Source organism: Protopterus annectens, chromosome 10.part0 (genome assembly GCF_019279795.1).
Source record: "Protopterus annectens isolate FY-2018-M chromosome 10.part0, PAN1.0, whole genome shotgun sequence".
NCBI lineage: Eukaryota > Metazoa > Chordata > Ceratodontiformes > Protopteridae > Protopterus > Protopterus annectens.
Genome location: NC_056744.1, coordinates 770,265,093 through 770,288,131, shown reverse-complemented (window position 1 = coordinate 770,288,131; position 23,039 = coordinate 770,265,093).

Sequence of the window (23,039 nt, the reverse complement as noted above, 5' to 3'; positions counted from 1 at the left end):
GGTCCCATGGCTGCTGTGATACTGGCATTGGAGAGTGTTTTTTACCTGTGCAGCCGTGATGACAGCAACTTAGCACTCTTCCATTATAGAGATGTGCTCTTTCATGGGTGAGAGGGGGGTAAAGTTAACACTGATCCTATCTGCCAGGATGTTGGCAATATCAGTTGGGTCTGTATATTTAGTGCCATTGAGCTGTAACTCAGAACAGGTCTGAGTGTAGCCATGACATGGACCTGTCTGTTGGGCAGAGATCTCCTGAGTAGACAGTATGCAACAGAGTACAGATTGGGTTACATTCAGTCTTGTTGCATGGGGCAACTGTCTGAGGCCAGTAATCCTCTTGTTAGGGTACTTCAGTGGTCTTTCTGGCTGCTGAACGTGCCTAGTCAGATTCATCACAAGTGTGTTGTGGTACTCTCTGATGGGTCTGATGACTGATGAGTAGTGGGAACCTCCTTTGACCTACATGCACAGACCTTGGCAGTTTGTGTGAACACATAGCATGATTTGTGAATGTGTTTCTGGAAGTACAGATGACTATCCACATTTGTCCATAGATCCCTTATTATCATCTCCATATTTAGCATAAGTGTGTGAGCATGCCCAGTATGACCTTTCAGTATGTTGTTGCCTGACATTTGCTTCGTTTATTTAAGTGTGTGAGCATGCCCAGTATGACCTTTCTGTGTGATGCTGAATGTACTCCACTATATTTGTTGGAGTGTGTGAGCATGCCCGGTATAGACATTTATACTATATGTGTATGGAAAATCAAGTTGTATTTTTACAGCAGGGCTCACCTTTGTGTCATAGATCAACAGGGATCATGCTGTGCCTGCAGGGTTTCCATGAGATACTTTGCATAGACTTATCAACATTTCTACATACAGTGGGGACAGCTATTCTTTGTACATTTCTACCCGGGGGTACACCTGATTGTTACTGTGGGTGTACATAGGATGAGGGGTTCACCTGACACTTATACACATTTGCTAGGCCTGCACTGCTATGTAAGGTACATAATTTCAGTCTGCACTGTTGCCTATCGTACTGGCTTGAGGCATACTACTGTACTACGCATCTTAGCGTCCAATGTCACGTATATTAGATTGCGAATTCATAGCCTACACAACCTGCATCACACCGCCTGGCCTGATGTTCTCTGTCTGCATAGGCCTGTGGGGGAGGTTACCCATATGCCTCTTTAGGGGCATGTTACAGCATTTCTTTGTGTTTGCATTACTGTGCAATTGTCCTGCTGTGTCTGTGCTACTGAAATGCTATCATGGCTTAGTGGTTCAGTACTGTGACTATAGTGCACAGTATCCTGGGTTCGAGCCCTATCACTACTTTTTATTTTCATGCTGGGCAGACCAGACTGCTTAAGGGACAGTAAAGCTAATATGAGAATGTTTACCCGACTTTGCTCAACTTTGCCCGACCTTGCCCAACATTGCTCAACATTGCCTGACATTGTGCTAGCTAGCACGAGCAATTTTGTTTACATATACTAAATATTGGTAAAAGCTGCTTAGCTCTGCTTTATATTGCTTAAAACATGGCAATCATGCCTCAGGTGGTGCTGCAGGGCTGCTTATGTCAGATGCAAATACTACACTACCTATACATGTTTGGAAACAGGTAGTGTCAAGTTAGGCATCCCTTTTATTTTATGTGCGAGTCAGAGAGAGGTATAATTTCCAGGGTTCCTACTGAGCCAGTGTATGTGCTATGCATTGCCTCTTTGCCAAGGCCAAGGCATACTGGGCATGCCTCCTTCTTCCTACTGAGGCAGGCTCAGGTTGTTCCTCCTCCAAGTCACACTGTGCCTGTGCAGGCCTTGGCAATGGTGGGGGGCTGTTTGGCCCTGTCCCATGCTGTTCCTGCTGCAGCTGTTTTCGCAGGATCATATTGTGTAGCATGGCACATACCATGACAATTTGGGTACATGTAGTTGGTGAGTACTGCAAGGCTCCATCAGATATGTCCAGGCACCGGAACCGTGACTTGAGCATCCCAAACACACGCTCGATTACATTTCGTGTTTGTGCGTGTGCCTCATTATGGAGTTCTTGTTCAGGTGTGTGTGCATTTCTGATGGGTGTCATCAGCCACAGCTCCAGTGCGTATCCAGCATCCCCCACTAGGTGACCGTCAGGGATGTCCCCATTGGCAAATGTCTGGTATAGCTGCATCAGATGCCAGATATGGGAATCGTGGTAGCTTCCAGGGCAGCCAGCACACACATTCAGTATTATGCCCTGGGCATCGCACACGACCTGGCAGTTGGAGTGGAAGCCCTTGCGGTTGATGTAGGCCCTACCCTGCTCACCGGCTGGTGCTTTGATGTGTATGTGAGTGCAGTCAATTGCACCCACTACCTCAGGGTATTCCGCTATTTGCTGGAAGAGAAGCATATTGCTGGCCAATACCTCACGGGAATTGGGGAAATATACATGATCACCGACATGTGCTGACATGGCATTCAGGAACTGGTGTAGTACCCTGGATGCTGATGCCTATGAAATCCCCATCATATCACCAGTTGGTCTCTGGAAGGTACCTGTTGCTAGTATTCTTAGGCCAACACATACCTTGGTTTCCACTGGGATGGGTTCCCCTCTGTTGGTTCTGTGTGTGAGGTGTGGCCTGCGCAGCTCAACAATTTGCTGCAGGAGGTCTCTGTCCACTCTATAGTGCTCCACTATCTCCAGCTCATGTAGCCCCTGGTAGGTTACCCTGGGTCTGTACACTCTTCTCTGTCTCCTCACTTTTTTTGTCTCAGTTAAGCTTTTTAAGTTTTCACTTCTCTTTGTAGACTGCAGTGTTGCAGTGTTTCTGAGAAAAACATGGGGGAATGTTGTTTACAGAGTTTTAAGTGCTGGGCTGGGCTGGGCTAGTGTACTGCCTGTGTAATTGGCTGATTCTGATTGATTTCACCTGGCAGCTCTGCTAGTTCTCCTTAGTTAACTTCCTACTACTTCTTTTCCTTCCTTTTCCCTTTCTGTTTCTACAGGGGGCAGCGGCGCACAAACAAGTGCAAACACGCGCACACGAGTTCACATGCACGCACACAGGCTTAGACAGCCTTACACAGGCTTACACGGGCTCACACATGTGCACAGAGGCTTAGACGGGTTTATAGGCATGCACACGAGCACACAGTGTATGTATCTTTGCAAGAAACTTTAGTGATATCCATGGCATACACCTTCGGCTTCTGGGTTTCAGTTAAGACAACTGTAGACATGCCTCTTCCAGTCCTGTGTAACTTACAGCAAACACATGCCACTCTGCTCCAATACGCTTACAGTCTTTGATACATACCCCCTCATGATGTCACCTATTTTCTACTCTGTTACTCCCCTAATCCTACTCTTACACTCTAGGTACATGGTTCACATGGCAGGGAAAATTGGGATTCACTATCCTTATCCTCATTTGCATAGGATTGCCTAGTAATGCTTGGTTACATCTCTCAGACTGAGCTTCCCCCCTTAGCAACCACTACTCAGTAGCCATGTTGTCTTCAGCCTGCCATTCACCTGCATGGCAGATGAATATTTTTAATAAAATGCCTATTTTTGGCTTTTTTTTTTTTGCTGGTTTTTAGAGCGCCGCATGTTTGTGCAGCGCTGCGCTACACTTAAACATCGGAGATCAGGGAAAAAAATATATTTTTATTATTTTGCAACAGATAAAAATGCCAATGGCCTTATATTTGGCCATTGGCATGCTTCCTCAACTGGATGTATCCTTTATTTGGAGCTGTCATAGCTCCGTTTTGCTATTTGCAGAACGGTACTTCGTTACCAACGGAGTACATTTCTGCAAATAACACTACTCTTACTCGGACAGGTTAGTGTTTCCTGGATCGCAAATTTACCTCATTTGCCTTAGCTTTCAGCAGCAAATGAGGTAATTTGCATACCATGACGTTGTCCGTGCAAGAGTAGTTTTAGGAGCTCTCATGCACACCCCTGCTGGCTGTTGCTGGATCGCTTGGCAGACATATTGGCTGGTTGGAGTCTTACTCTACTCTTAGACTCCGTGCAAGCCTTCATGAATCTGGCCCATACACTGACACACACACACGCGCACACACACACACACACACACACACACACACACACACACACACACACACACACACACATTGACATTGCCATTGACAAGCTAGGTTTATCACAAGATGCACACATGCTGCACACTTACTTTCAGATAAATTGAAGGAATGCCAATTCACCTATGTTTTTTTTTTTTTGGTGGATTGGAGAAAATCAGAGTCCATGGATAAAGCCACACAGAGACCAGGAGGGCATACAGACTCCACACAGAAGATGTCACAGCTAAGAATTCAACCAGAATCATGTGCTGTGATGAGATGGCAATGCTACTCCCTGTGCCACCACAGTCCCAATGATCAGTTACTGTCACACCCATCCTGCTCCTGCCAGACCACTAAGGATAGACAGTTATCATGTGCAATACTGATACTTGTGAAATAAAATGAAACAAATTATGGCCAACTTATTATTCTTAAATATAGTGCAACACCCAACACACACACACACACACACACACACACACACACACACACACACACACACACACACACACACACACACACACGCACCAAGCATAAGTCATAGCAATAGCAATTAAAGTTTTATGCTGATTTCAGCAAATACAATAGATTGTGTGACACTACTTTTGTAAGTTATGTCAGATCACTGCTTCCCGTTTAATAGCAATCGAAAAACAGCTAGGATAAGTTACTTGTTTCCACAGATGGCTTCTGTAAGCATCAATTGCAGCCACTTTACTGCCCGTATATGCCATATGACTGATTGTGGTTTAAGAAAAATAATAATGGTCACAGTACCGAAGTATTACATCTTACTTCACACAAATGCACACTAGTCTTGCAAAGCCAGATTATTGGCTGCTTAAGCAGAACAAGTGACAAGAGAATCAGTAAATTTCATTCACAGACAACCGCACCCAGCAATATATAATGACTTGTGTAGACTTCATGAATCTGATTGCAATAAAAGTGACGGCCATGTAATATATTCAAACTTTGTTTAGCACAAATGGTAGCCATACACTCAAGTATTCCAAGTTGCTTCACACAAATCATATTAATCCAGCAAAGCCAAAATAATGAGTAAAACAACTGTAGCAGTTAGTCATTTTCCTCCTTAGACAGCCTTGCAATTATAGTTACTTTCCCTGTGTACATCTCAGATGTCTAATTCTTATAAAATAAAATAAAATAGAACAAACAAGTAAATCAATATCTGAACTTCACAAGAATTAAAGGCAAATCCAAATACAGACTAAAAATGTGATGCAAAATTAGGGACATTCTGCAAGATTTGGGACAGCTGAAAGTCATGTGACTCAGGATGAGGAACTTTCCTTGAAATGTGGTGCAGTTAAGAAGTAAGATTACTCCAGTCCTAAAAAGCCTATCTAATTGCCTGCCAGTACCACAGTACCAGCATTTATATATATATATATATATATATATATATATATATATATATATATATATATATATATATGTGTGTGTGTGTGTGTGTGTGTGTGTGTGCACGCGCGCTCGTGTATATAATACTACTGCTTATAGTAATTTCAACTTCTTCTTTCTTTCACAATTTGCATATTCCATATACTTTACACTTTCAAATTTGTCAGTGTCCTGTTCAATTCCCAGCCATGATCTGCTTGATTAATTGTCTAAGTAGCTTATGGGCAGATTGGAGCAGAAAGCCAAGAAGGTGTACAGCATCTCCATCTTAGGGTACTGCAGCTGCTTTATCTTTGCACAGGGATACTGTGGACCATTTCTTTTGTTTATTTCTTTATTTATTGTCTTAAAGAAAACAAATGTAACAAAGTAAAGAAACAATGCATTGTTTTTACTTTAAGAAAATAAATGAGTAAATAATGGAAAAGAACCTCATAAGAATGGCACCCTAGGCAGATGCCCAGGGTGCCTTTGCATAAGGTTTGCCAGGATGCAGTCATTTACAAATAAGTGAAATTAGCAGTGGTACGTCTTGAGCTACTATTGGTAGCAACTGCTCTTTTGTAAGGACAGATAAAGATGTTCTGTGAGATGTGAAAAGGAGATGGCATGACACATTTTGTTTTAGTAATGTGAAGAATAATGGTATTATGTGCTGAATTTAGACAACAAGAGAAAATGCATGCTCACACTTAGAAACAGGAAGATTTATTCCAATATTTTTATTGGAAAAAAAGATAGGAAAGTAGTCAATTAATAGCAGCATGAAAGATGTTTAAGGACTGTGAAAGTGCTAAACCCTACTCGATGTGTTTGAGAAAGAGTTGAGCCTAACCAGACTTTTACGTATTTGTGCAAGTGGTTTTGTTTAGCTGGAGTCATGAAAGGAATGACGATTTTTAATATAGTTGCATTTTTAAGTCTCTTGGAAGTTCCAAATGACATTTATGCAGCTGTGTCTGTAATGAGAGTTAATTTGTTGTTTTTTAACAATAAACAGAAGTTATGTAAATCTTTTGTTCATAGCTTCATAGGTGCTTATTAGGCTAATGGCACAAGAGCCTTTACAAACCTAGCCAATAGTACCCAGGATATGGCAATACTATATCTTTATTGCCCAGATATGGGATGGGGTAGTATCAGGGCAGTGAGTCTTTGAGTGTTGGAGCCCTAAGTCATTTTATATTCTGCCTCTCTCCATAAGAGACTTGGGCAGTACCCTGGAAGTGAATTTATGGTTCCCCATGCATTTATCCAAATTCTTTTTGAAGAGAGAGTGGAACTGGCTTTGTTTTATGAAGACAGAACGTTTATTCCATAGATGAGGTAACCTTTGAAATACAAATCTGTCTCTCTAACAAGGTCTGTTACAGTCACAAATAAGGTTCAGATCCATGGAATGCGTAACATTCATATAATTTTTCTTGTAAATATGTAACATTTTCATCAGGGTTGGATAAGAGAATGCCTTGTAGGTCAGGCAAAAGTCAACTCTCAATAAACAATATGAGATGGAGTAAAGGAATAGGGCCTTTAGTTGGTCTGCATAAGACATGTGTCTTACCCTTTGTATTTTTAATGAGAATCCTCTGGGGCAGCTCAAGTTGGTGTAAGTGCCTGGTTAGATTAATGCAGAAGGGAACATTGTACTCAATTATGGCCCTGATGAGGACAGAGTACAATGGCACTTTGGCTTCCTTTTATCATGATGCCATGCCTTTACTTATAAGTTAAGCCACAATGAAGAATTTCCTTACTACCATACCTACCTTGTGGTCAAACTTTACATTACTGTCTATCTATGTTCCTAGGCCCCTCACCACTGGGTCTACTTTTAGGGGTATGCTATCAATATTATAATTTGCAGGGATGCCTGATTTACCAAAGGGTATGACTACACATTTTTTAGAATTTAGTCTCAGACCATGGTTTTGGCACCAGTCATTTGTCATTTTTAGGTCTGTATGTAGGATGCCAACATTGTTTGGAGACCCTTTTAGACTGTAGAGGTACTTTCCCTGGTTTTAATCAGAGTATTACTAGTTTATATGCTTAGGTAGATTTGTCTGAGGTTTAAGACCAAGTCACTAATAGTTTATGAGAAGAGAATGGGATCTTGCATCTATACCTGTGGTATTCCTGCTTTAAAAATACAAAGGTCTGTAGTAGCTGGTTCTGATGTCACTTGTAAGGTACATCATCATAGGTAATCTCTGAACCACTTGTACATACCTATCCCATATGTGTGTGTGTGTGTGTGTGTGTGTGTGTGTGTGTGTGTGTGTGTGTGTGTGTGTGTGTGTGTGTGTGTGTGTGTGTGTAAACAAACATGCCAAGAGGGAAAAGAGACTGAGTAAAATATTAGGGACTATTACAGTTTATCTGAAGATAATGTAAAAATGAAAATCTGTCAAGTAAAGCAGTAAGTTGATCTAAGGGTAACCCCAGTTGTAGAGACATATATAATATGAGAAAAGAAAGTTAAAGAAATTAGAAAAGATAGACCTTATTGATCCAGCAGCCTGCCCTTCCCATAGTCAATTGTCCATAATCTAGACAACTCTATAAGCTATAAGTAAAGATTTGCATTGACATGTAAGTACCTAATAGAGCAAAACAGAAGGAAATGCACCTTAACATCTATTGTAGATGATATACTTAGGAAGTGAAATGAATTGAGTAAAGGTATTCTGCAAACTAGACAAAAGATTATGTCGCCGTCAACTCAGTCTATATACAGAAAGCAAAAGTATTACCACATTATCTACGCATATAAACCCTGCGAGGGGCATGGGACTAGTATTCAGTAGGCATTATAAAACAACAGAATGATAGAAGCTACTATATAATAATATTGAACTATATGTGAGAAATGAAAAAGTTTATGATGAGACTGAAAACTGTACATATCAGGCTAAGATTTAGATTCATTAAAGCATGTAACACTACCTCAACACCACTTTGGGAACTCATGGAGAAACATGTCTTCTCTATAGACAGAACCACACCAACAAGCTCTTAAACAGTTAAAGGAGGTCCTGTGTTTGCATAATGTTGAGACTTACTTTGGTACCCAGAGCAAGACATATTAGAAGTTGATGCCAATTCAGTCACTCTAGAGGTACTCTTAAGTTGAGTGCAAGATGAGAACAAAGTTACTGCTTACTATAGCAGGTCATTAACAGATGTAGAGAAGTACAGCCTACAAATAAAGAAGCATTATCCTTTCCTTGCCCGTAAATACTTAGTCAAGTTCATGCTTAGGAAAAGAGTGATCTAATAACAGATCATAAACACCTAGAAACAATATTTAATAATACAAAGTTAAACAACCACAGAGGAAAGAGAAACAATATTGAAAATCACAGCTATACAAGTCTGAATTGTAGTACATCAAAGAAAAAGACAAGGGCTAGGATTTACAAACATAGCTGGTACAGCTGCAGGTTATCTTATGTGCACAGTGAGGCCCATAGCTCATTTAGAATTAACAGTGAAAGAAAGCTACGTGAGATGAGAAACTGATTAAATATCCCACTAGCAGCTGGAACAAGGTTTGCAAAAAGAGTATGTGTCACTGAGCTGCAGCTGCAGGAAAATTTTACGAAAGGTAATGAATGTCAGTCACACTACGACTCAGAGATGCTCTCCATGATCATTCATGCAAAGAAGTGAAAAGAAGGAAAAGCCATTATTTGTTTGCAAACACAACTACTGTTACATCTATATTTTGAGGTATGTTTCTGCTGGAACATACTTATTCAGCATATTGTGCTTTAATGTGTGCACAGGTGATACTCTGTCTAGCACCATCAGTCTGGAACTGTTCCTGGCTGATGTTCAAGGCTCTTCAACTTCTGATGATGGCAGGGATGAGCTGGCATGTTGCATTGGCCAATGGGAATGTGACCACTGGATCCCTCTACACACCAAGGATGTAATTTCTGTGCTTGCAGACACCAAGGAGACACCACACAAAAAGGACAGGTTACAGGGTATAGTGCCAGTCAGGGAAGCATAATGGGTGCATACCATTGCTTGTTGGGGACATGGTTAGTACCCTCCCCCTGAATTTACTGTGTCAATGGCTGCAACCCAATGTATGTGTAAGGTCATCATGCAAGCATAGATTTGCACCAACATTGTCATTACAGAGTTACTACAATTAATGAAGGGTGCATGAGATGACCCCTTGGGAGTGCAGGTTCCATATGTATGATAGTTTTAACACACTGAATTACATGCTATAATATATCATGTCCTCTCATGCTTGACTGCTGTGGTCTGGCACTGTCCAGAAAGATGTTCCACTTCTCCCTCCACTGATGTTGGCCATCATGGCTGTTGATGGCCCAGTTCATGGTCACCCAGTGCTAGCATTTCTTCTGATACATTTGTTGTGATGGCGACTAGGATGAAGAGAGGACATCCCCAGGATCATGGCAGCCACTACAGTGGCAGGTCTGGTAATGGACATCAGTCAAGGTCATGAAGCACACTGACATCTATCCAGAGCAGTAGTACACCCATTGCACCCCCAGGTGGGTGCATGCATGGGATGCCAAACTTTCTACCATTCAAGCCCTGGACCTGTCCAGTAGATTATGCCATTGCTGCAACCACTGATGAGGCTTTGTCCCAGCAGACACTCACACACTCACACCACCAAAGCCCACAGATGTTTGATGTTCATGCACTAAGGCATCCAGTGCCACTGGCCCTTCACAAAACTTTTTATATTAACCCCCATAGTACAGTCTTTCTTTTCATTGTCACAGCACTCACACATTCCCTTGTGAAATACATCCACATTTGTGCTCCCTCCCACACTTTTGCAAATGATGTTAACTGTGTCCTGCCCATTAGCGATGTCTGATCCACAGTGTAGCCAGCATATATGCATGGGTAAGCACAGCCTGGTTTTGGGTTTACATGCATCACTTTTACTGTAGTGTATATGCTTTACTATGCACCCTGCCTCTTTGCCAGTGCCATGGCATACTGGATCTCTCTCTTTGTTGCATGTTCATCTCTTGCTGCAGGCATTTCCACTGACTATTCATCTGGCTCAGCACCCACTGCCTAATGTGCTGGTGGCTGCTCATCCTACATCTCTGCTTTTGCCTGCTAAGTATGATAGTGTGTAACACTGCACATACTGAACATAATTTTTCACATATGTCGTGTTCATACTGCATGGTACCACCAGTCGAATACAGAAGGTGAAAGCATGTCTTTCTACAAAGAGACATTACTTTAAAGAGTCCTGCATGCACTTATAAAGATAAAGGTACTTTTAAATGTGGGATGTACAATCTCTGCAGACATACTTATGAAGGTCTGTTTATTGTTCTACCCCATTTAGATAAGATAATATACGCAGACAGGTATATCTGCATTTCCAAGGGAGTTGTTTATATCAGTATATGCTCTGGATGTAATGCCTTTTATACTGGAATGACTTGTAAAATGCAGAATAAAAGGATCAAAGAACATGTTTATGCTATAAAAAGCAAAAATACTAACAATGCTTTATATAAGCACTCAAACTCTTGTGTGAAATACAAACAATTTTTTTTCTGTGCTAGAGCAAATTCAAGAAGATTTAAGGGTGGTGACTACAAGAACACCTTGGACAAAAAGAAATTAAGTGGCAGATTTTCCTTAGGGCTAAAGAATTTCCAGGACTGAATGAAACTATTAATATTAAATGTTTTTTTGAGAGACAAAAGGTTGAAAGTTATGAGAAAGAACAAAATGTATTAGATTTTTTAAGTATCTAATATGAGATGTCTTATATCTTTAAATAAGGAATGATTTTAATTTAATTTAATTGTATTTTTAACTGAATTATTAATGTAAGTTTCTTATTGGATGTTTTAGATTTAAATACTGTGTGTTTGTTGACTGAATTATTTCTGATGAAGTCTTTGTGGGCGAAAAGCGAATTAAAGGATTTTATACACGCTTAAATACATGTCTAGTTCTCTCCAGTGCTTTAGATTTTGTTTTTGCATTTCTATGTCTTCAGCATCACAAACACATGCTCCACTATGACCCTTGTTTGCTATAGGTCATTGCTGTATCCCTTGTTTCTTGATTCTGTGGATTTATGATGGTTATTATCAAATAGGGTTCTACCGCACATTCATCATCACCAGTAAAATGCCCCTGAGGAAGTCTCCCCTCTTCCAAACAGCTGGTACAGATCACACATGACATATGCAGGAGTTGTGATAATTATATGGGATGCCTGCTGACATCCTGTAGTTGATACCATGTGCACCGTATACCACCTGGTAGTTAATGGAGTGATACCTTTGTGGTTCACATAACTTCTCCCCAGTTCCCCAGGTGGGGCCTTTATTTCTATGTGGGTGCAGTCTACAGTCCCCAGTAACTCTGGGAAATGAGCTATATCATAAAAATCCCATATGGTGTTTGCTCATTCCTCTATGGTACATGGAAACCACATATGCTACCTCATATCCTGCCTCATGGCATCAAGAAACTGATGAAGTATTCTCATGGCAGATGTACGAGATATCCCCACTGTATCCCTGGTTGGTCGTTGAAGGCTTCCTGTAGCTGGTATACATAAAGCCACATATACCATGGTATACACTGGGATAGGTAATCCATAACTCCAACTGGCCAGCAGGTAAGGCCAACATATGTCTGCAATATCCTATATGCTGTCCATATCCTCACAGTACTGATCCACCATGCCAGTGTGGAGTCCATGAACTGAGTACAGTCAGATAACACGGTGCCTCTGAAGGTGATGATTCCCACCACAATAGCTTGCAGTGGCAAGAAGAGCTTCCTGCATATTCACTATTCACATTAACTAATGTTGTAGCAACCCCTAACATTTTCTTCATGGTTCGGTTGAATGAACATAGAGATTTACCTGTGCTCATTAACACTAGAGTTTGAGCTGTATGTCATGCCTTTATATGTTTCTGAATCACTCCACCATATTCATTTACATAATTAGCATATACAGCACCATTCACTTCAATACTGTTGCTCATTGCCATCTGATTATATGATTATTGCCATATACCACGGCCCGCATTGCTGCTCAGCATTACCAGCTGGAGGTATGTGTGTCTTTAAATGGCATACCCGCTGCACGTAGTCACCCTTCACACAAAATTGCTTTCTATGATGCAGTAAAAATTTCTGAATCCCACAAAATATTGCAGATTATTTTCCATAGATTCAGATGTATTTGACAGATATACAAAGTCACTTGCAAACTATGCATATTTTCTGAATATGTAATCCCAGTATTTAAGGTATATAGAGAAATAGAAAAAAAATTGTGATATTATCACTTACTTCCCATTAAGATGTATTACACTAAAGCTTTTGGAAAGTGAAAAATAAAGATACTGCTGATGAAACAATAAATTATGTGAAGTGCAAATTACAAAAAAATTGTTTCTGCTAATGCAAGATGTTTTTTTAAAGGGCATGACTGATCATAACTAAAGAACCATGGAAAAGATGCATAAGGACAAAACATGAAGCATACATAAAAGTTGTAAATATTAAAACCATGGCCAGAGAAAATACTTTGCTTCCTAGTATGAATTAACTACTTTAAAATACATTAAGATATGGTTACTTACATCAAAGCAGCACATAACACACCAAAAGTGTAGCCATTGCAATGTCTGAACTGCCTAAGGGAGCATGGGAAAATGTCAGCAGGGACTTTTGTAGGCCTGTGTAAAATCAAGGCTATTTGCTTGTGCTATAAGATTAGCATTCAAGGTTAGCTTTTAATAACACCTGTAAATATCTCATGTTGTGAACTCAGTTCTTGTTCCTTGTCAGAATTCTTGCTATGCTTAGGCTACCAGGGTCAATAATAATTGATAATTGCTGTCCCTTAAAAACAGTTTGCAGTTCAGACATTTTTTTCTCCAAAAGACCTTACCTGGAACCTCCTCTTCCTGCACCCAGGCAAGAGCCTTATGGTTCATTTGTTCCTGCCCAGATAGCTGTACTGGCCTGTCCATTCTGAACAGTAATAGTTGGGTGGTAGGCTGCAGGCTAGCTAGTGGGTCTTTTGGAGCAGCCTCCCCATCACCTGGTGGAACACTCCTCTCCATCTTGGTGGCTCCTAGAGCTCAGTTGTGTGCTGACCGTCATAGGGATAATGCCACCATATGCTGTTTCCCCTGGCTTTGTGCATGCATACCATGGTAGTGTGTGCTCTACAGGCTCATGCACCTCAGCTGCATCTCCTAGCTCCCCAACTAGGAGTCAAACCAGTGATGATCAAGAGCCACTGCCTTTCCCACAGGGATGCTCACTCCCATCTCCCCAGACAATGTTCTGGCAGTTTTGTGATATGAAATGTTTAACATATAAAAAGTCACTCAGCTATGGCCAAAGTTCAGTGGGATGATTGAGAGTTTATGGGCAATATAACAAAATTCACAAGAGCAGGTGCAATTTAAGGTATTTTGGGGAAACATCATAGCAACAGCATGTCAGGATAATATAGAAAGCACATCCTACAACTCTGTTAACTCAGAACCTACTTTGTACAAGACATAAAATGCTCCATGATAACTGTAAGCAACATGGGATATTCCTTTATACATATATATATATATATTTATATATATATATTTATATATATATATATATATATATATATATATATATATATATATATATATATATATATATATATATATATATATATATATATAAATATATATATATAGAGAGAGAGAGAGATATGGTGCTAGGACATATACTTGAATGTGCAAATCACCGAACGTTAAATTAACGGACATATAACACCGAAAACCAATATGCACGAAAATACAATTAATAGAAACCCAAATAACCAAAATCAATGGTAATATGTTTAGTGGTTAGTTCCACTTTAAATAGCACTGACGTGTCAATGGAAGTGTACCAGCGTACTAAAACACAATGGCGGATATGTGTAGGTTAGCACCTGGTGTTTTGGGGCAAGTATATACAACAGGTAAATTACAGAGTGGAGGAGAAATTTTAGTTATAGATGGTTATGTCTATCAGTTGGAAAAGAAAACCAAAACTAGGAAGTACTGAAATTGTAAGTACAAAGTGAGTCAAAAATGTAAGGGTAGCGCTATTACGATATCTGTAATGTCCGGTGAAGAGCTTGTTAAATCTGTGGATCATTTCCACTCTGGTGAACCTGCAGAAGTAGAAAAGTACCGTATCTGGCATGAATTAAGGGAAAAAGCAACATATTCTCGTGATTCACCCTGCATTATTGTGGATGATGCTGTAGCGTCCACTTCACTAGAGTGTGCTGCTAATTTACCCAATCAGAGATCCATGTTACAGTCCATAAAAACGGGTCCGATCTAAAGGTAGACCAAGTTGTCATTGCAGTAATTTGTGCTTACAAGATGTAGAAGTGGAACATTTTCCAATTAAGGATGGTTTATTCCAGTAGAAAATGTTGGTAGCTAGCAGTAGTCAGACTAAAGTAGTCTTGTTAAGTACTACCGCTAATTTGAAAGATCTTAGTGTTGCTAAGATATGGCTTATGGATGGCACTTACTTCCAGAGAGGTGCAGAATGCAAACAACTATATACAATACACTCTGTAGTTACGTATGGTGCAAACAGTAAAAGTGTACTGCTAATGTATTGTTTGATGAGTAGAAAGTCATATCTTGTGTACAATTTCATGTGGAAATGCATTTATGATTTGTTCACTGAACAGAGTTTAACATTTTATACATCATTCATTTTATGTGACTTTGAACCTGCAGCTATGCAGAGTATAATTCGAAATGTCAGTGGCGTAGTATGCAAAGGTTGCTTCTTCCATTTCGGAAGAAACATTTGGTGTAAACTTCAAGCTTTAGGTCTTAGTTCCCTGTACAATTCTGATATGCACTTTCAGCACGCTGTTAAACAATTAGCAGTTTTAGCATTTCTCCCTGAAGACAAAGTGCCAGAAACATTTGATTTGTTAAAGGACAGTTTCCCTTCAGAAGGAAAAACACTTTTGAAGTATTCCGTGGAGTGGTATCTACTAGGTAAGCCCAGGGTATTCAGTACTAGGTTGGCTAATAGTATCAGATTTCCTCTGTTGTTCCCCATGAAGTTCTGGAAGATCAGTATTTTAAATTAATTGAACCTGCCTAGGACACAGAAAGCTATCGAAGGATGGCACAGAGGATTACGGTGTATAGCTGGGAAACATCTGTTTGATTTATTCAGCATTCTGCAGGCTGTGTGTCGGGAACAGAATAGAGTTGATGAGATCCGGTGTAGGATGTCTGCTGCATGCCCACCTACTCCAAAGAAGAGAAGTATTCTCCGTAGACAAGAGCAGTTCTAGGTGCTATTAGAAAATAAGGCTGAATATACGTCCTTGCAGTTTGTGAAAGCTATTACTAATCTGTTACAAATCTAAACGGGAACGCAAGTACCGGAAATGTTGATTTATGTGTGATGACAGTCATTTATGTGTTACAACTACATAATACAGGATGTCTGTTTCAAGAATTATAGTTAGTTTGTTAATAATGGGTTTCTGCATAATGGGAATTATATTATGTATGTAGTGTACTGTTAACATTCACTGGGTGTTCCTGAACTTATCCACCGTTCTGTTGTTTTCAGTGATTTTTGACAAGGAAAATTGCCTTTTCGTGCATATTGGTTTTCGGTGTTGTATGTCCATTAATTTAATGTTTGTGGATTTGCACATTCGAGTATATACCCTAGATCCATATATATATATATATATATATATATATATATATATATATATATATATATATATCAACACACACACAAATATATATATATATATATATGTATGTATAAATATAAATATGTATGTATATAAAAAAACATCAAATCCATGTTTGGTCAACATCTGTTTAGCCTACACAATTTGGTCAACTAAGCAAAATGTTGAAAGGTATGCAAGTTTCCCCAGTTTTCAGGGTTGGAGACTATGTCCTTTCCCCAATCTTGTGCAGTTTCAGAGCTAGTGTATATAATTTGCAGAAGTTGTGGGAGTGCAGGGAGGCTTGTCCCCCCTGAAATAAAACTATGTTTTAATCTGTTTTTTGAGTTTTATTTTGGCATGCACCAAAGCTGTTGCTCGGTGTATGAGTAGTAAGTTGTCAAAGTTCATATTGCCCTCCACTCAAATCCTGCATCATTTCCTATGTTATAAACATTTTGTAGGTGCGAGAGACTGAAAGACATGCATTGGGTCTTATTTGAGCTTATTATCATAATTTTCTTCCACCCACAAACATAAATTAATATTTCCATAATTATAAAATTTTTGTAATTCTCCCTAATCCTCTCTGTTCATGACTTATTTTGTTAATATTAAGTATGCTAGTTGAAGTGTCATGTCAGAAATGTATAAACTAAAAAGATACGATCTCAAGATGGAACCTTGAAGTACTCCGTTGCCATAACCCATGATTTCTGCTAAACAAGACTTATATTCTATATGTTATTTATTTTTTAACACCTTTATTGAATTATTACTTGTAATACAGGTAAACTTAAATTTATGTAAAAGTAATTAACCCATATTTACAAGTTAAAATTTACAAATGTTATACATCATATATTTATTTATTTATGTATTTATTTATTTTATTCATCTTTGTTTACCAGAAAAGTCCAACTGAGCAGTATCAATTTTCAGCAGATGCACGGGCAGAAAAGCTCCATTTGTTTACATTACGTTATATACAGAGTAGTCATATTTCCTTTTACGTTAATATACATATAGTAGTTACACATACAGTACTTACATTTATACATTCTAAGATTTTACAGATGTAGAAGTTACTAAAGAGAAAGCCCACATGAAACTTAATAGATTGTATAAGCAGCAGTTATGTATAAAAATTGTTTTGTCCTTTCAGTGAGAGGTCGAGAGTTGTCTTTTTAAGGAAAGTATTTGGAGAGTATCGTATGATGAGCACAAAGTCTTAACCTGGTGATCAGCAGGACCAGAACTGGTTAAGATGTTGTTTAAGCAGTGGTTTAAAACTACTGAGTTTTTCGGAGAATTTTGTTTGTCTGGGGATGCTATTCCAGAGTTAGCAATATATTGGGAGTAGAGTGAGTCTCCTGCAACATTATTTGACTTATTTGTGAGTAGTAAGAATTTGCTAACAGAACGGAGTTCCCTTGCTGGACAGTAGGGCAGTCATATGCTTTTTAGAGCAGAGCATTTTTCTGGATGATGAGCAGGTTTGTATGCTAAAGTTAGTTGTAGATATGTTAAGTAGTTGTGCAGTTTAAGCCAGTTAAATTGCTTTAAGCTATGGCAATGGTGGGTCCTTTGAGGAAAATTGGTGGCAAATTTAGTTATTTTATTGTAGCAGGCAGAGCATTGTTTAAGTTTGTTAGGATAAGAGTGGCATATAAGAGAGTTGGCAGTACGAGGTGGTGGCTAGAGTTTTCTTGCAGTATCTGTGAGGAATCCATTGATTCTATAAGAAGAGCTTAGTTTATGGAGTGCAGATTTAATGGTGTGCAGTATATCCTTGGCCATATTTGAGATTATCTATTATAATACCTAGACATTTATTGTGAGTTTCAGTTTCAATGGCACTATTATTTATTGACGTTATGGTGAAAGATTGCTTTAGATTTTGATAACTTATTTAAGTAAAAATCATTAGCTTAGTTTTACTTGGAGTTGAGTAAGAGGTTTGATTCTTTGAGCCAAGTTTCTACAGGTTTAAACATTCTCTCATATATTGCTACATATCATATAGTCAAAGCTACATTACATAAATTGTTCAGTTCCTGCCTTCTCTTAAACCTCATTCTTCTTCCTAAATTTTTTCTGCACGTATTGTTTCCACAATTTCATTTTTTAACAATGTAATTTACTTCTACCCTTTTCTAAAGATTCCACTTCCTTTTTTATCTCAGTTACAATATTCATTACTTCAGGTATTTATTTTCATGTTTAGATTTAGATTTCCATTTTCTAGTAATTGCTTTTTTGGAAGCCACCAGAATTAAACTTAATAAAGTCTTACTATATCTAAGCAGTTCACTGAAGCAGTTATCCAGTATTATTTGTGGTCTTGAGAAACTCAGCTTAAGAAGTCTGGCAATCAGTAATTTATGACATACGTTATCAAAGGCTAAGGAAAAGTCAATAAATATGACATCTGCCTGTAAACTTCCTCCAGCTTCTGTGATAATATACAGAAAACCTGATTGCATGCAATGATAACCTGTTGTTTGTGCATACACGTTGATGGCTATGCTATCTGTCAAACTCAGACCCTTTACCTTCTCTAAAAGTTTATTAAGTGCCAGTTTCTTAGTTACCCTCCCTGCATCCAACAGCACACTGATCTTTTTCTTATTTTCTAACAGATATGTAGTAAAGATTTTTTTCATTTCACTGATGCAGTCAAGTATTCCCTATTTTAGTGCAGGAAGATTCAGGCCCCTGTCTATTACCCCATTTTGCATTTGTAAATCATACACAATACATATGCACTCCTTGATATCAAAGTTATTTATCCTGAGTATAGGTATACATACATTTGTTACCTTAATAGTCACATTAACACAATAAATTTAATTAGCCCTGTCTGTATAGAAGTAATTTTCTGCCACACGTCTTCCTTAAATAACATCATAAAATTTCCACTTTTTTCAACATCATCATCATACCAACAACAGTAATAAGACCTGTAACTATTGAAAGAACAGAGATCAGTCTCATTGTATCAGCCATTCAATTTCATAACAGCAGTATTTATATTGTGAAAAACAAGTATGTTTTAATAAGTATACTCTGATATTGAAAATGCATGTATTTGTAACAAGGAGTAACATGTCATTTTCTATGTCAAATTTGTGTGTAAAGAAATAAAGTGAAAAATAATGTGTCGCCCTAAAATATGCTTTCCTGCTTTGGTTAAATGGACACTGTCTCTGCCTAATATTTGGGAAAATAGGATCAGGAACACCTGATTCAGAGACCTAAACCTTACATGCAACATAAATATGACATGATGGAGTGTCAGGTAACTGTCTCAGAGGCTCCCACTTCTCTGGAGCAGGCGACCCATCCAAGTGAAGCACAGTTCATCCCTGCACTTATTCATGTTAACCTGGAATCAGTGGCTGGGGAACCAAAAATATGCACTTGCCTGGCACCTAAGTCACTATTAGAGAGAGGAAGCATGTAAATGCATGGCCACCCATGCTGAAGTATATATAACCCCACAAGACCTTTAGGAACCAATACCTATAAAATTCAGCAGTTATCTGAAGCTTATTCTTTGGGGATCCCAGGTATTGCCTGGCCAGGTGAGAGATATAGCTACTTCACCACCATGTTCTGTGGCTGCTTAAGGGATTCCATGCTTGATGTGCCTCCTGTGGATAGTACCTAAGGTTATCCTCACTAAGTGCCCAAATTAAACCACCTCAAATGTATTTTTCTTCTAATCCTGGAGAAGTAATTCCTCCTGGATTGTCAAACACTTCATTCTGCCACAGAAAATGAGCACAGCTGCCCAGTAAAAGGGCCTAATTTCTGTTGCTTGTAGCAGGAGTCTCATGTTTTTGTTTACTACCGAAAGCTGCAGAAGGTAAGTGGGAGTGGGGATCTAAACTGGAAGGTAAATTGAAAGGATCATCCTATAAAACCCAGTTCTTGATTTACCACTATAGTTCAAACAATGCTTGCAGTACTGCTACCACTGTATCCATCTTACAATATTTCTCTCAGTCAGCTCTAGCTTCTTCCATGAACACAAGTTCAATATACTTAAACTCCTTAACTTCAGGTAGCTACATCCCAACACATGCAGCCAACAGATCACTGTTTTCTAGACAGAACCATAACCGCTTATTTGGAGATTATAATTTTCATCCAGATCACTTCACTTTGAGTGCTGAACCATTAAATAACATGTCAGAGATCACAGCCACTTAAGGCTAAGAGGATAATATAATTTATGAAGTGCAATGACACATCACTTACATTCCCAAAATGGATACATCCTTAAACCTGATCTCAAGACTTTACCTGTGTCCTAAGACTTCAAAGGTTCATAGGTTCATTGTTAGTTAAGAGGCCTGCTTTCAAGGAGACCATTAAGGGGCATAACCCAGTTTCCAAATTGACCCAGAGCACTGTCTGGTCAAATGACTTGCTCAGAGACACACAGCAGGCAAATGAAGGCTGAGAGAATCCAAACCTGGACTAAAGGAAGCAGCTTATTAAGAGCTCATATCCTTAATCTTCTTTGCTCACTAATCATCTTAATGCCACGAATGCAGGCAAAATTTATACTTCTCAAATAAAGGGACTTAAAGGCATATATCTGTGGCCCTAGGACCCAATCCTGTTGTAGCACCTTCAGCTATACAGTTCAAGGTATATGGTCATATGACTTCACCAGGACCATTAAATATATACAAATAGTAGTAGCAAACTCCCATGACCCTTGCAGTATCTATGCAAGACAGTCTAAATCCACAGTTTCATGGCCAGTACGGAATCCACATTGCTCGTCCTGAATCACACACTGAGTTCTTGAGCAATGTCTGTTTTACAACACCCTGGCATAAGTTTTTCCCTGGGAAAGTAAGGAGCACAATCCTATAATAACTGGAATACACTTCTCCTGCTCCCCTTTTTTGAAAAAGTGGGCACTGCCCATTTTGGCTGTCTTGAAGTACTATTCTGTCTTCCATTCAAAACTGAAAAGAAATGTTAATCACTACACTCAAATGTTTTCCACTGCCTCCGACATTTCTAGAGGTATCTCATCAACCCTTGTAGACTTTATAAAGTAGCTGTTTAATCACTGCAGTGACATCATTTACAGAAATGTTTCCAGTCCTACCAGTTTGGCTCTGTTGTATCAAGAGGACACGTCTATTGGATTCAATAGCTCTTGAAAATATTCCTTTCATTTCCCAGCTATGTTCCCATTAGAGGTCAGCATTTCCCCACTGTTACATAGAGCAGCCTTGGCAAAACCCCAGTTATCTTCTTGACTTACCTTCTGGTTTGTATGGTTCAGAAAAAGGCCTCCCACATGCAAGTCTTCACTTTGCTGCTGGCCAAAGTGGCTACTTTCCTGGCTACCAGAATCTAGCAGATCTTGACACTCCACTGCACGGTAAGCATCTTTTAACTTGATGACATTCCTTACCAATGGTGCCCGTCTATAGATCCTAAGGTTACTACCATAATAAGCACTGACCACCTTTTGGCCACTGTTCCTTGTTGCCATCTCTGCTTTTTAGCCATTGAACAGGGTCCATTTACATTTCAAATCAATGGCCTGCACAAGTATATGGAAAAAAATAGTAACCATATACAATCTTGGGACCCACATTGCTAATTACTGAGATATGGAGATCAACTGGCCACAAAATACAGACATCTAGGACTTTTGTACGAAAGTGCAAAAGCCCGAATCCATTATCATAGAACACACTTTAACGAAAGTGCTTTTCACCAAAAAGTGCTTTCATTAAAGTGGGTTAAAAAAGAAAAAAAATCTACGTTTATGCAGGGGGGCAAGCCCCCCTTCACCCCCCATGTGGGGGGCTGTGCCCCCCACACCCCCCCTAGTTTAATATTCTCACTCTGAGATTGCACTACAGTGGGGAAAAGGGAATTTTCCCTTACCCGCACTGTAGTACAATCTCCAGAACAGGCATACTTACGCGAAAGTGCTTTTTCGGTGAAAAGCACTTTTGCGTAAATATACCCCACCGATAATCATTCGGTGGAAAGTGCATTCGGTTATCTGTATGGATCCCGTAGAGATATATATATATATATATATAGAGAGAGAGAGAGAGAGAGAGAAATAGAGTCTAATATTAGCATTTCTTGGAATATTCTTTTTTCTGAGGTAGGGTAATCTCAGATTTGGCATATATAAACTTGGAGTTTGTGGAGGATTTGGCCACTAGGAGTTTGGGGAGGCTTGCCCCATAATATCAAGTTTAAAGTAGAAGAGCAAAGTTCAGTATTTGCTACTCTCCTGTATCTCCAGTCTTTTCCCCTTTAATGTTTCTGCACTTGCCTATGTGAACTTTTGATAGGAAGCAAGAAAAAAAATTCTTCTGGAGGTGAGGGAGTTGCACTCTTCCCACACAGAAACAAGGGTGAGGCATTCCTAGGACACCCACACTACAATTTTGGACTACCTAATTGTGTACGGCTCTCTTATTCAACTCACCAAGTGATGCCAGTTGATAGCTCAGCACCTGTTTTGACATGCATTCAGAACATATTGCCTCAGGTCTAATGACATGACTTTAAAGTCAGTACTCAACTGTCATCCAAGGTGCTCTGGTACCAAGTACAATTAAGAGTATCTTTGTCTTCAAACTTTGTGATTGTTATAGACAATACATGATGACTAGTACATAAACTGAAAAACAATTCCTCGCCCAAGTTCAGATCTGTCAAACCATTCTTTAC